Source organism: Bubalus kerabau, chromosome 1 (assembly GCF_029407905.1).
Source record: "Bubalus kerabau isolate K-KA32 ecotype Philippines breed swamp buffalo chromosome 1, PCC_UOA_SB_1v2, whole genome shotgun sequence".
NCBI lineage: Eukaryota > Metazoa > Chordata > Mammalia > Artiodactyla > Bovidae > Bubalus > Bubalus kerabau.
This window is the reverse complement of record NC_073624.1, coordinates 144,055,969-144,070,788: the sequence shown is the minus strand read 5'-3', so window position 1 is coordinate 144,070,788 and position 14,820 is coordinate 144,055,969. Positions and strand designations below refer to the sequence as shown.

The window sequence follows — 14,820 nt, the reverse complement described above, 5'->3', positions numbered from 1 at the left end:
TCCATAGACTGCAAAGCTGAATGCTCAAGTCTTAGCTCTCCATGGAGAGATTTATTTACATTCCAAAGGGTTAGAGTAAGAACATCTAAGAGATATTGTGAATGCTGGGGAAGATGGACTAACCTGGGCTTTGGTGTTGGGGCCAGGGTCTGTATTGTGTATCCAGGAGGTGGTGGATTATATCATATAATTGAGCTCAGGCTGTGTACAGTGGAAGGATAAAAAGGGACTAGTCACCCGATGGAGAAAAATTGTGCACTGCTGGGTTGAAAAATTAGATTTTTATCAAATCCTTCTGCTGTCATCAAATCTTGAGCAAAGTTCCTACAGTCATGAATATGTTTTGAGTTCTTTTGGCAAATGTCCATAAAACTGTGGTCTGTGTGTACTAGTTAGCATAAACACTGGATAGAGATCTCATCCTCAGAGGTTAACCCATAAGCTGAAGCAACACTGAAAAAAGAACAGAAGTTTACTGAAAATGAGGACAGTATTGGACTCATGTAGGTTGCAAAATGAGATATTTGATTTAAATTTGATTCCAGCCAGAAGGCTCTAGTTAAATCTGAGTTATGGTGCTGAATCCAAAGATGTCATAGTTAAATATGAAGACACCAAGCAATTCACAGCATGGTATAAGGTCTATAGTGGAGGAAAGGGCAGATTGCTTGGGAAGGAGAAAGGAAGAAATTGGGGGTAGGGCAGGGAAGATCTCTCTAAAGTGAGAACACATTGAGTTTGTTCTGAAGGGTTTAGGGAGATAAAGGAATTAGTTGAATATTGCAAAAGAAATTGAATCACATGCTTCACTTGGGTAAATTTAATCGTTCCTTGTATTTTAGACAGTGAGTGGTCATAAAGTACTTAATAGGTGTTTATGAACAATTGAAAATTACTTTGAGCAGGTGAGAAGCTGTCAGTTTCTTTATGGGATTAATAATCTAATGGAGAAAATGAGGAATGACAGTAAACATGTAAAACTATGTACAAATAGAGAAATTTAAAGCACATTGGAAGGTAAAAAGTAGGGATTGAAAATAGAATTACTATTTTTATATTATCAGGGGTACAATTTCTAATTTCTGAGTTTCTCTTCCAACATATTTAAGCACCAGGCTGTGCCTGACTTTTTGACTTTTCCTCCGGGGACAGAACATTTTCCTTCTGTCTTTCTTATCTGTAAGCAGATCTAAAGGTAGAAACCTGGAAGGGGATAATTAATGTTTTTGTTGTTCATTCTGCTTAAACCAGTTTGAATCTGCCTTTTGGAACTGCAGGATGTAGTCTCTGACCTATTCTGAATTTTAGTATCTTTATATGAAAAGAAATTCTTTCATCATGTGTGTCTCAAGAATCATCTTTTCCGTCAATTTTAAATTTTAGCTTTAAACATACTCTAACGTACAGTTTAACATATTAACCCTAGGTCTTCATCATATACCATAGGTTCCAGGTCAGTACTTTCTAAGCTTTAATGGACACATGAATTGCCTGATAAAACATAGATTTAATTTCAGTAGATCTGGTTGTGAGGCTTCAGATTCTGTATTTTCGAAGCTCCCTGGCGATGTGGATGCTGCTAATCTGTGAACCACATCTATTGCAAGGCAATAGGTGACTATATGGATAGAAAATGCCAGACCTAGATGCTGGAATAGGCCTTGAAACTTTAGGGCAGATTTCTTGTTCCCATATTTTTCCTTTACTCAGCTTAGTAAACTCTGAAATCAAGCAATTTTTTTTCTTTGTTTAAAGACAGAGAAGAAGTTTTTCCTTTCAAGACCTTTGTCTACACACCCATTTTCGCTTGCCCTGATATTTGGAAGGGTTTGTTAAAATAAAGTGCAGCCATTTTTAGAGGGTTTTGGTGTGTTTTTTTTGAGTCCCTTAACTGATATTAGATTATTGCAGCATCAAGGGAGTGTGTATGTCTCACACATCTCGAAAACAGTCATTCCACATAAGACTTATAAAGAAAGAAAACTATCCCTTCTCACTGCACAAATTCCATACTCAAAACATATTAAGAAAAGGTGGTATGTTGATGATGGTTGAGGGTATATGAGATAGAAGTCTTATACCTATGACTGCCATTAAGTAGAAAATTTTTTCTAGATTATCTTCTATTTACTTGCTGGCACTCATCACATTTTTTGTGCTTATTTTGGACTGAGGATAGGCCTCTGTGACTAGCATAAATTGGTTGAGAAAATAGCCACAATTATATATTGGCTCCCAATTATGTTCCAGGCAGCATGATAAGCAATTGATAACAATAATGATTAAAACACACTCTAAGCATTGAAGGCAATGGCACCCCACTCCAGTACTCTTGCCTGGAAAATCCCATGGATGGAGGAGCCTGGTGGGCTGCAGTCCATGGCATCGCGAAGAGTCGGACATGACTGAGCGACTTCACTTTCACTTTTCACTTTCATGCATTGGAGAAGGAAATGCCAACCCACTCCAGTGTTCTTGCCTGGAGAATCCCAGGGACGGGGAGCCTAGTGGGCTGCCGTCTATGGGGTCGCACAGAGTCGGACACGACTGAAGTGGCTTAGCAGCAGCAAGCATTGGATATTTACAGTCTACTTGGTGAGACAGAGCTTAAAAAATCTCAGCATTACCATTTAATAAAAATTGTGGTCAATGCTTCATTTGCTCTCCAGTCTAACATGACAGTTCCTTTGGGTGGGTTCTTTGTTGATAGTAAGAGGAAGTAAAGTCTCTTAGTAAGCTAAGAGCATTCTAGTAGCCCAAGCTGATTCACTACATTTTTTTTTTTTTTTTTTTTTAATGTTCTCTACAATCACTTAAGAGGAGCCTGGTGCAGACTACTGTCCATGGGATCTCAAAGAGTTGGACAGGACTGAGCGACTTCACTTCTATAATCACTTAACCATAGATTTTCCTTCTAGGAAACAATGCCTTGGGCAGAATAGGTGGGGCATTGTGGATAAGTCTGACCATGACAACATCAAAAGCTCTCATTCGATCTTATTTATAGCCCAAGTCCATCGTTTTGTCAACTTACACTTTATGCGTTTGATAAATCCTTCACAAATGCCCCTTCTGAGCTTTCCTCAAAGTGGAGGTGGCTAGTCCACATGTTATTCTGCCCTTAATTCCTATTGGCTTTATCTGTATGTTGCATTTTCATTATCTACATTGCAGAGAGGGCCCTGGACAGGGTAGGTGCTCTTAGACATAGTTCAGTCTTGGCTGGACTCTGCACTCCCCTGGCTATTTGTCCTTGACCAAACTCTCTTAAGGTTTCAAAAATTTTAATATCTTCTCCTTGTATGTTTTTCTCAGTATTTCCTTTAAGTTCATTGTTCATTCTTCTTCTTCTTTTTTTTTTTTTTTTGTATTAACTAAACCTAATACACTGTGATTTCCCAAACCAGAATTTTCGTAACATCTTCCTATTAATCCTGTTCCTCTACTTATAATGAGTTCAATGTGCTCTGAGAGTGATATTTAAAAGCAGACTTGATAGCATAAGTAGGCAGAGGCAGTAGTAGGATGGAAAAGGCTCTCCTTGTTTTGCCTGAGATGAGAAACAAATCTTCCGCTGAAGAATTTTAGGAAAGCTTAGTGTGGCTGGAACCCAGATAACCAGGGCATTTGGGCTGAGATGAGCTGGTAAGATAAGTGAGATCTTGTAGCTTCATTAAGGATTTTAAATTTCGTGCCATAAGCAACTTGTTGCCCATGGACTGAGGAGTCTGGTGGGCTACAGTCCATGGGGTTGCAAAGAGTTGGACACAACTGAGCACGCGAGCAAGCAAGTTGTTTAGCCTCTCAATCATGTCTGATTCTCTGCGATCCCATGAACTGTAGCACACCAGGCTTCCCTTTCCAAAGGGAGCACATTAAAGGGCTTTCAGCATGGGTTTAAAGGGAATTCTGTGGGATATGTGTGTGCGTTTGCGTGTGGTGACAAATTGGATTTGCATTTCAAACTAGGTAAAAGCTGATGTTTCCTGACACAAGAAGTACAGGGTATGACCTGGTGACTGTTTCATCACCACTGAAATCATTTTCACATTATTTAATCAGAGAGAATTTAACTAGTTGGATTTTAGATCCAAAAATACTCACTTGATGTTGATTGAAGTCATTCTGAGGAGAAATTGCAGGGATTCACGTCCCTCTATCACATATCATTTTCTAAGGAACAGTTTTGATAGCGGAAAATGAAAGTCACTTAAAGTGACAGCGGGAACTAAGGCAGAGGAAAGAAGGGGGTCCACCCACTTCACCGTGTTGCTGACAGCGCTTCCTAGTATCCCCGTATCTGAACATTTACATGAAAAGAAGAGCCTAATTGCTTAGGAGCACTCATGAAACACTCGCCAAATGCAAAGCACACACATTTAATGGCTTGGCATCAAGGAGCATTTAGTGCATTGTCATTTGGTCAATGAGACATAAAAAAGAAACCTGTTACCTACTGAGCATATTTGCTAGGAATTTGGTGATGGTAGCTCAGTTGGTTAAGAATCCACCTGCAATGCAGGAGACCCCTGTTTGATTCCTGGGTCAGGAATATCCCCTGGAGAAGGGATAGGCTACTCACTCCAGTATTCTTGGGCTTCCCTTGTGGCTCAGCTGGTAAAGAGTCCACCTGCTATGTGGGAGACCTGGGTTCGATCCCTGGGTTGGGAAGATCCCCTGGAGAAGGGAAAGGCTACCCACTCCTGTATTTCGGCCTGGATAATTCTGTGGACTGTATATAGTCCATGGGGTAGGACATAACTGAGCGACTTTCACTTTCAGAGGAAGTCTCCATTTTGTTGTTCTATTTCAGAATTTATGATCTGGGTCTGTTGTTCAGTTGCTCAGTCGTGTCCTACTCTTTGCAACCCGATGGACTGCAGCAAGACAGGCTTCCCTGTCCACCATCTCCTAGAATTTCCTCAAATTCATGTCCTTTGAGTTGATGATGCCATCCAACCATCTCATTCTCTATTGTCCCCTTCTCCTCCTGTCCTCAATCTTTCCCAGCAACAGAGTATTTTCTAAAAAGTCAGTTTTTTCACATCATGTGGCCAAAGTATTGAAGCTTCAGCATCAGTCCTTCCAATGAATATTCAGGCTTGATTTCCTTTAGAATTGATCTCCTTGCAGTCCAAGAGACTCTCAACAGTCTTTTCCAACACCTCAGTTTGAAAGCAGTTGGGTCTTGGCTGCTCCAAAAAACTGAGACTAATGGTTTGCCTTTGATGTCTTTCCTTTCTCGTGCAAATCCCCTTGTCCATGGAATTACAAGCCATAAATGTATCCCCAGAATATAGAGCTCTCTCTCTTATCCATGTATTATAGATAGACAGACAGACAGACAGACAGATAGATAAATAGACAGATACAGATTTGGGCTTCCCAGGTGGCACTAGTGGTGAAGAACCTGCCTACCAATGCAGGAAACTTAAGAGTCATGGGTTGGATCCCTGGGTCAGGAAGATCCCCTGGAGGAGGAAATTGCAATCCACTCCATTATTCTTGCCTGGAGAACCCCATGGACAGAGGAACCTGCCAGGCTATGGTCAATAGGGTTGCAAACACTCAGACACAATTGAAGTGACTAAACACAGTATATGTATATGTGTGTGTGTGTGTGTATTTAGTTGCTCATTCATGTCTGACTGTGACCCCATGGATTGTGTGTGTGTGTGTGTGTGTGTGTGTATAAAATATTCATGGACTTGTTTTATTTCTGAAATCAACCTTGTGCCTTCTGTATTTTCTAAGGCAAAAAAAAAAAAAAAAAAAGGATATTTGTTTTAGCCTGACATGCTTTTTGTGCTTGTATCCTGAGGAATGAATTGCTTTATTCCTAACACTCACTTATTAGATAAGTTGGTATGGGTCATAAGGTCCTCAGAGGAGCTCTCCCTCCCTCCTTACCAGTGCTCTGACTGGTTCAGCAAGAAAGAACCCTATAAATGTGGTTTATGCCCTTTAGATGTCCGAGGGATATATATATGGTTAGGAAAAAGGTTCTGAATATCAAGGATAATCTTGAATGCTTTTTAACTGCTTTCTATTATAGAATGCTAATGCTAAGCAGCCAGTAAAAGTGCCATGTTAAAAAAAAAAAAAAAAAAAAAAGAATTGCTGAGTTTCTGGGACCACTATTCAAATAGTCTTAATGATCTGTGATTTTAAAGAAGACAGACCTGGTTTACTTCCAAGGATGCCAAGCATACACTCTCATTTAAGGCTGTTGGAGGCAGCTTCTCCAAGACTGAAGCTGAGAAATGAAGAGTCTCCCGCCACAGGACTGTCATACCACAAGTTCAGCATAACCATGATGATCTGGGAAGTCAGGCAAGTGAAGCCTGGGAATGAACGCATTAGAGACACACTTGTGGCATGTGGGCATACACAGTGTTTGTCATATAAACTTCTCAGGTGGAGCAGGAAGGCTGCTTTCTGTCCTAGTACCAATGTGTCTTTGAAACCAGGAAAAGCACTTCCATTTCTAGGCTAAAGAAAAATTGGACAGAGGTTTTGGAGAGAGTGTGTGTGTGTTGTTCCCCTGAGATTTTTTGGTTTTGATGATACTGTTGCAGGAAAGGGGACCCTTCCCAGGGCCCAAGAGTGGACTCTTATCTAACACCCAGAAATGAGTTGTCTGAGGAAAAACACATACTGAGAAAGCAAGAGACTTTGCTGGGAAGGGGCATCCAGGCAGAGAGCAGTAGGGTAAGGGAAACTAGGACTGCTTTGCCACGTGGCTCACAGTCCTGGGGTTTATGATGATGGAATTAGTTTCTGGGTTGTCTCTGGCCAATCATTCTGACTCAGGGTCCTTCCTGGTGGTGCTTGCATCACTCAGTAAAGATAGATTCCAGCGAGAAGGATTCTGGGAGGTTGGTAGGACTTACAGACTGGCTTCTCTCTGCTTTTGACCTTTCTGGTATTCTTCCAATTGGTAGTGGCTTGTTAGTTCTGCATTCCTTACCAGGACCTCCTATTGTAAGATAACTCATGCATGTGACTATGATCTTGTCTGGCCAGGGCATGTGGTTTCTGTCCATGTTTCCCCAAACAATATTAAATCTTTGTCTTATGATTTATGTTTTACTACCACTGTGATAACTGTGATATAGCAATGGTTACAGAATATCAGAACTTCCCACTCTCCTAATAGCTAACTGCATTGCCCCTTCTTGCTTCAGTTCAGTTCAGTCACTCATTCGTGTCTGACTCTCTGTGACCCCATGAATTGCAGCACGCCAGGCCTCCCTGTCCACCACCAACTCCTGGAGTTCACCCAAACTCACGTCCATCAAGTCGATGATGCCATCCAGCCATCTCATCTTCTGTCGTCCCCTTCTTCTCCTGCCCCCAATCCCTCCCAGCTTCAGGGTCTTTGCCAATGAGTCAACTTTTCGCATGAGGTGGTCAAAGTATTGGAGTTTCAGCTTTAGCATCAGTCCTTCCAATGAACACCCAGGACTGATCTCCTTCAGAATGGACTAGTTGGATCTCCTTGCAGTCCAAGGGACTCAAAAGAGTCTTCTCCAACACCACAGTTCAAAAGCATCAATTCTTCAGTGCTCAGCTTTCTTTACAGTCCAAATCTCACATCCACACATGACCAGTGGAAAAACCATAGCCTTGACTGCTAAGTCACTTCAGTCATGTCTGACTCTGTGCGACCCCATAGACGGCAGCCCACCAGGCTCCCCCATCCCTGGGATTCTCCAGGCAAGAACATTGGAGTAGGTTGCCATTTCCTTCTCCAATGCAGGAAAGTGAAAAGTGAAAGTGAAGTTGCTCACTCACGTCTGACGCTTAGCGACTCCATGGACTGCAGCCTACCAGGCTCCGCCGTCCATGGGATTTTCCAGGCAAGAGTACTGGAGTGGGGTGCCATTGCCTTCTCCGTAGCCTTGACTAGACAGACCTTTGTTGGCAAAGTAATGTCTCTGCTTTTGAATATGCTATCTAGGTTGGTCATAACTTTCCTTCCAAGGAGTAAGCATCTTTTAATTTCATGGCTGCAATCACCATCTGCAGTGATTTTGGAGCCCCAAAAAATAAAGTCTGACACTGTTTCCACTGTTTCCCCATCTATTTGCCATGAAGTGATGGGATCAGATGCCATGATCTTCGTTTTCTGAATGTTGAGCTTTAAGCCAACTTTTTCACTCTCCTCTTTCACTTTCATCAAGAGGCTTTTGAGTTCCTCTTCACTTTCTGCCATAAGGGTGGTGTCATCTGCATATCTGAGGTTATTGATACCAGAGGTTAAATGAACAGTTGTATCAGTTGAGCTATAAGTAAGTGTGCATAAATGTTTTAAATGAGCATTTTACACTTCTGTAAAGACAAACCCCCCAAACCTGTTTGAAATTATTGTTGTTAGGAGTGGAGATGCCTGGCCTCTGAATTCTCATTTTTAGCTGTGCCTTAAGTAGACAGATTCTGAATCATTGACCAATGTGCACCAATGACAAGAAGGTGAGAACTCATTAAGACCATTATAACCTGCTAAGTCTACACAAACAGTCCCTACTTTGCTAATAAGTATTTCAGTTATCTTGAAATTGGCTACTTTTGAATTGTATAACCCTCTAATTAAGTGACATACTTGGGATGAACTCTTTTGCTTCTGAAAAATTGATAAGAAGTAAAAGTTAACCAAAGTTTGGAAGAGTAGGAAATGAAACAAAATATAAACACAAATGAAACTTGGACACCTAAAGAAAAGAAACCAGTGTTGCATTTAATATTTGTAAAGCAGATTCCATATAGAAACTGCTGATTACAACTAACTCACTTTGATGCCTAGAGTTTATCACATCATTTGATTATGCCATGATTAACATATTGGTGTTCATTTGAATAGCAGTGAATCTTGACTATTAAAAAAAAAAAAAGAAAACTGTAGAAAATTCATAATGACACCTAAGAAAACTGCATGAAAGGAAGATTATTACTATTGACTTCATTAGCTTTTATTTTTTAAACCTAAAGATAAAAATGAAAGCAATATGGAAATCATACAACATCTCTCAGGAATACTTTTTGTTCCTTAGAAAATTAATTTGCAACTGATTGAATTAAAATGGAAAGGCTTCAAGAAGATAGGCGCTTGTGACAAAATGAAAAGCTTCCAGGGAGAAAATAAACATTTACTAATGCCTTTTTATTCCTGGTTTCCAAAGCATGCTGAAAGTGTCAGTTAATAATAATCCCAAAATTGCTCATATATTTTAAAAGAAGATCATTCAATTCTTCAGTTTATATCTTAGCTGCTGATAAGTACTGTATTGGTAGGTGGTATATTTTATTTATATAGTCAATGAATGCTGCTTTTCTTTTTTCTTTTTCAATGAATGGTGTTTCTGTGAACTTCATTGAGGATCTCTCTAAGGCTTTTTCTGGAATACATGCTGTGGTACTGTGTTCTACTGCTGTTGTACATTTTGCATCATCATCTTCATCTCCTTCTGTTTGCCAGATAGAAAAATATAGTCTCAAATAATATAGGTGAGTGAATGAAGTGGTCTGGGTAGGAGAGAAGAATTGATTATATTGAAGTAATCAACTTCAAATTTTGAAACTAGAATATTTTAATGGAGAACACTTTTAAATCCTATCTAATAATAGTGATACTAATATACCAGTAGGAACATAAACAAAGTGAGTGAACTCACAATTTGTGACAGAAGTTATATTACTGATTGGAGAAATATAAATTGATGTTAAAATTCATTAATAATCTATACAAAGAAAGTTGTAAAAGAACTAATATATTAACCTGTGAGATAGTCATTTTAACTTTTTTATTTTTTCAAATTAAAATGTTTTATATATTATCACTGTTCAATCATTCCCTGCTCTGACTTTTCTCAACATTTTTATTTTGTATTGGGGTATAGCCACGGCAATATGCATTGAAATCTCATACGAGGAAGAACTTGTTGACTCAGCTGAGGGGTTGCTCTCAACAGTTGCAGGTGACAGTGACTTTGACAAATAAATGGAGTTCAGATGGCTGCAGAAAGCCACCATTCCCGAGGCAGCCCATATACTATGACTTGTAGAATAGAATTGGGGTTATAACGGGACAAATGTTAGACAGAACTCAGTGTGCTGTCGACCATGCTGGTTGCGGTGCGAGCACTGAAGCCTGATTTTTTTTCTCTGCTCAACCTGCTTTCTTCCTCCCCTAGGTGTGGACCCTAAAACCCTCCTTCCAAAATATTCTACACCCTAAACTGAGTCTGCGTCAGCTTCCTAGAGAATCCAATCTGCCATGGATATGTACAACCTACAAAAAACCTATAATTAGTGGATTCTAATGTAGAATTTAAAATTATTTTAAGGAAAAGTTTATGGTAAAATAGAAAAGTATCTAGGTGTAGTGAAAAAAAAACTCTCAGATGCATAATTACCTAGCATTTCATCCCTCTATCCATGTAAATCATGCACATGAATATAAAAAATTAAAAAACAGAAACATGAGATAACCATAACTTGACCAGTTAAGATGTTTTGTCTCTCTCCCTCCTTCATTCCCTCCCCTCTTTCTTCCTCTTTGCTTCCTTTTGCTCCCCCTACTGATTACTGATGGGCCTGTATTTAGTCATGGTCGATACAAAAGCTTTAAAAAAATTATACTCAAGTTAGAAAAATAAAATATTTTAAAAAACATTATGTGCTTAACAGGGCAAAGAGGTTTTGTGTTTCTTACTCTTAATATATTTATAGTCCTAATATCATTTGGCATACTGTCTGAGATGTTCTGTGGTGTCCAATAATTTTACAACTAGCTATTGGGAGGTAAACTTGCATGCTCAGTTGCTCTGTTGTATCCAATTCTTCGTGACCCCATGGGTTGTAGCCCACCAGGGCCCTCTGTCCATGGATTTTTCCAGCAAGAACACTGGAGTGGGTTGCCATGCTCTCCTCCAGAGGATCTTCCCAACCCAGAGATTGAACCTATATATCTTGCATCACCTGCATTGCAGGCAGATTCTTTACCACTGAGCCATGGGGGAAGCCCAGTGGGAGGTATAAAACATATTTTAAAAATTTAAAACTGAACTTAGAATAGAGATAAAACCATGCAGCATAGCATATAGCACATGTAAGTAATTCCAGTGAAGTGCAAGTTGAGCAAATTGTTCCCAGTGGTCCTCAGGATCTTGGATAGTGTTCTTCTCTTTGAAACCTGAGGTCTCTGGGAACCACACTGTCTTTTTTGCCCCAGTGTATAGTCAAAGCTATGTTTTTTCCAGTAGTCATGTTTGGATATGAGAGTTGGACCATAAAGAAGACTGAGCACTGAAGAATTGATGCTTTTGAACTATGGTGTTGGAGAAGACTCTTGAGAGTCCCTTGGACTGCAAGGAGATCAAAGCAGTCAATCTTAAAGGAAAACAACCCTGAATATTCATTGGAAGGACTGAAGCTGAAACTCCAATACTTTGAGTACCTGATGCAAAGAACTGACTCACTGGAAAAGACCCTGATGCTGGGAAAGATTGAAGGCAGGAGAAGGGGACAACAAAGGATGAGGTGGTTGGATGGCATCACCAACTCGATGCATATGAGTTTGAGCAAGCTCCAGGAGTCAGTGATGGGCAGAGTAGCCTGATTTGCTGCAGTCCATGGGTTTGCAAAGAATTGGACATAACTGAGGAACTGAACTGAACTCACCATGTAAATATATGCATATCAGTGCTTAAAGATAGCTGTGGACATCTAGTATCTAGCTGTGTTCAGGGGAATCACTTTACCCATTTTCTCATTCTCTGTCTGCTCTTGACCTTGTGTCTGTAGATACTTGAATTTGTAGCTTGCCACTGCCTCCTGGTCTTTGTATCAGCCTTGGTCTGTTTTTCAGCTCTGTTCTGTTCTGTACCAAACCCACCTTGCTTTTTTAGTTCTCTGGCTCTAGGCAACAGTCTTGCTAGTATTAACTTCACCTTCTTTTACTGGCCCCAGTAGTTAAAACCTCTCTCTGGCCATATGAGAGACAGTGAGACATAAATACCTCTCTATATATAGATTTTATTTTTCCCCCAGTCTGAGCTGACCAGAGCCTTGTCATTTCACACTCTTTACCAAATTAAAGAAAACTGGCCAGAAAATACTCTACAAAATTAAAAAGTGAAGTGACAATTTGTAAATGCCCCAACTATTACAATATTTCAAAAATATTTGAAATATTTTTGCAAATGTGCTTGAAAATATAAATTTAAGATCATCCTCATTCAGGTGAAAGAATGCCCAGAATGACATACTTTCCTAAGAAACTCTGAATATGAATGAGGTCTCTCTTTTTTTTAAGGGTTCAGGATGGGGAACATATGTAAACCTGTGGCGGATTCATTTTGATATTTGGCAAATCTAATACAGTTATGTAAAGTTTAAAAATAAAATAAAATTAAAAAAAAAAAATAAAAAATAAAACGAACTTTTAAATAGATAACATATTCACATGTAAAACTTAAGTTCCCAATATACCCTTCTAAAGGGCTTCCCAGGTGGCTCAGTGGTAAAGAATCTGCTTGCCAATGCAGGAGATGTGGGCTCAATCCCTGTGTCAGGAACATCCCCTGGGGGAGGGCATGGCAACCCACACCAGTATTCTTGCTTGGGAAATCCCATGGACAGAGAAGCCTGGCAGGCTATAGTCTGTGGGGTCACAAAAGAGTCAGACTCGACTTGACTTAATAGCATAACCCTTTTATTCATAGTGCATAGTGTATGGACTGTCTTATATTAATAACATGATCTTGCTTCAAGAGATCAGGGCATGGTCTATTTTGTTCACTGTTTCTTCCCCAACATATAACACAGTCCCAGGCTCATAGTAGATTACGTTCAGTAAATATTTACAGGATAAAATACAGATATTTAGTCTCTATAATCTCTCTTTTTCAGGCCTTTAAATCTACCTAGCAAGTTTGGTTGATTCATCCACAGGAATATTTATCAGCTTTATCTCTTATTTCTACAGTCACAGTCCAACCTGAGGTCCTCATCAATCTGTGTCTTAGACTGTTAGAGCTTCCTACATGATGTTCTTGCTTTCTTACGCATAGATAACCCGCTCTGCAGAGAGGCAGGCAGGGTAGCAGCATGACTAAGAGCATTGGAATGGGCAGTCTCCTTGAGTTCATATTCTAGCTCTGCCACTTATAAGCTTTGTGGTGGTTTTAGTTTATTTGAAGCAGAGGACTATTTCTTTTGATGCAGCAGCTATAAAGGAAAAATCACAGTTACCCTAATGTGAATTGATTCTAAATTTTAAAAATTAATCTCTATAATTGATGCTATAATTGAAATTGAAATTCCAGCCAAGGATGAGATAAACAGATGACATTACTGTTGAACAGCTGGTTGATGTTAAATCTTTCAAGAGCCAATAGAGTGCTGGTTTATTAGCAGGGCTTGAGAAGATGTGTCTTTCTAAGTGCTAATAACACCTGGATCTTCAAAGTACTAATTAAAGAGAATGGTAAAACAGATTTCTGTTAGTTCCTCTAAGATACAAGAATTTTCATTGATGTGTGAAGTGATAAAAATATTTTGCCTTTAGTTGGAGTTTGGAGCCTAGCCACGATGTAGGCATGGCTTCATTTTCCTACTGGCTTCCCTAAATGTGTGAATTTAGATAACACTTAAAGATGTTTGCATGACTTATGAAATTAAAACTTGGACAGCTTTCGGTCAAATTATGAGCTGTCCTCTCTGTGAGTTCTAGTTATGTGAACCAAGACAGAATTTTGATTTGAATTCCCATAGTATAATTTTCTTATTGGTATAACCAAGGTATTAGATGAGTGATAAATAAGTGTGTTTAATTTGCAGGTGAGGTTTTTTTGTTGTTGTTGGTGGTGGTGGTGGTTGTTTTTTTTAATTTTATTTTATTTTTAAACTTTACATAACTGTATTAGTTTTGCCAAATATCAAAATGAATCCGCCACAGGTATACATGTGTTCCCCATCCTGAACCCTCCTCCCTCCTCCCTCCCCATTCCATCCCTCTGGGTCGTCCCAGTGCACCAGCCCCAAGCATCCAGTATCGTGCATAGAACCTGGACTGGCAACTCATTTCATACATGATATTTTACATGTTTCAATGCCATTCTCCCAAATCTTCCCACCCTCTCCCTCTCTCACAGAGTCCATCCAAGAATTGATGACCAGGAAATGCTCAAATAAATATTTTTAGGGAGCCTTTTCCCAGTAAGCTTGGAATGATTTATAATATCTCGATAGGGCTGGCAAGCTCATGAACAAGATTTGGCTGCTTTTCCACTAACAACAAAATGTGAACAAAGGCTGAAGCACTGTGTGTTACTTTTAACATAATCAGCATCTTTTTCTGGTTGTACTGGGCTCTTCCCTAATAGGACTACTCTTCCAAAGATGTTATTTCTTGACCAACTCATGCCCAGACAGGAAATGATTTCAAACTTTCCATGAAGCCAAATTTATATTCTGAGATATTATCCTTTCTCTGAAAGCTTTTTCAATCAAAATTAATCTCTAAGGTAGAGTTTGTTAATAAAGTTAAAATTCTAATTTAGTGTTGGGCAAACTATATCCCACACATCAAATCTGGCCTGCTTTATGCAAGCTGTAAACTAAGAATGGGTTAATATTTTTCAATGGATGAAAGCAATCAGGAAAAGGATTAATATTTTGTGACACATGGAAATTATTTGAAATTCAAATTTTAGTATTCATAATTGTTTTATTCAACTATAGACACTTATTTACATATTATCTTTGGCTGCTTTCATGGAGCAGTGTCTGAGTTGAGTAGAAACTATAGAGACCATG

General features: G+C 39.3%; 1 long non-coding RNA gene across 16 annotated transcripts in view; it reads left to right on the top strand.

Annotated features, from left to right (window-relative positions):
- The window catches only part of LOC129659300 (uncharacterized), a 264,145-nt gene that overhangs the window by 27,588 nt on the left and 221,737 nt on the right, over positions 1-14,820 (top strand). For 2 of the 16 annotated variants that reach the window (XR_008717947.1, XR_008717949.1), the window contains exon 4: positions 10,194-10,639. The exons of 12 other annotated variants lie outside the window; for them this stretch is intronic. This is a non-coding gene — a long non-coding RNA (uncharacterized LOC129659300). Of the gene's footprint in view, positions 1-10,193; positions 10,640-11,261; positions 12,296-14,820 lie in introns of those variants that run through there. 2 more of the 16 variants (XR_008718014.1, XR_008717997.1) reach the window with 2 other exon arrangements.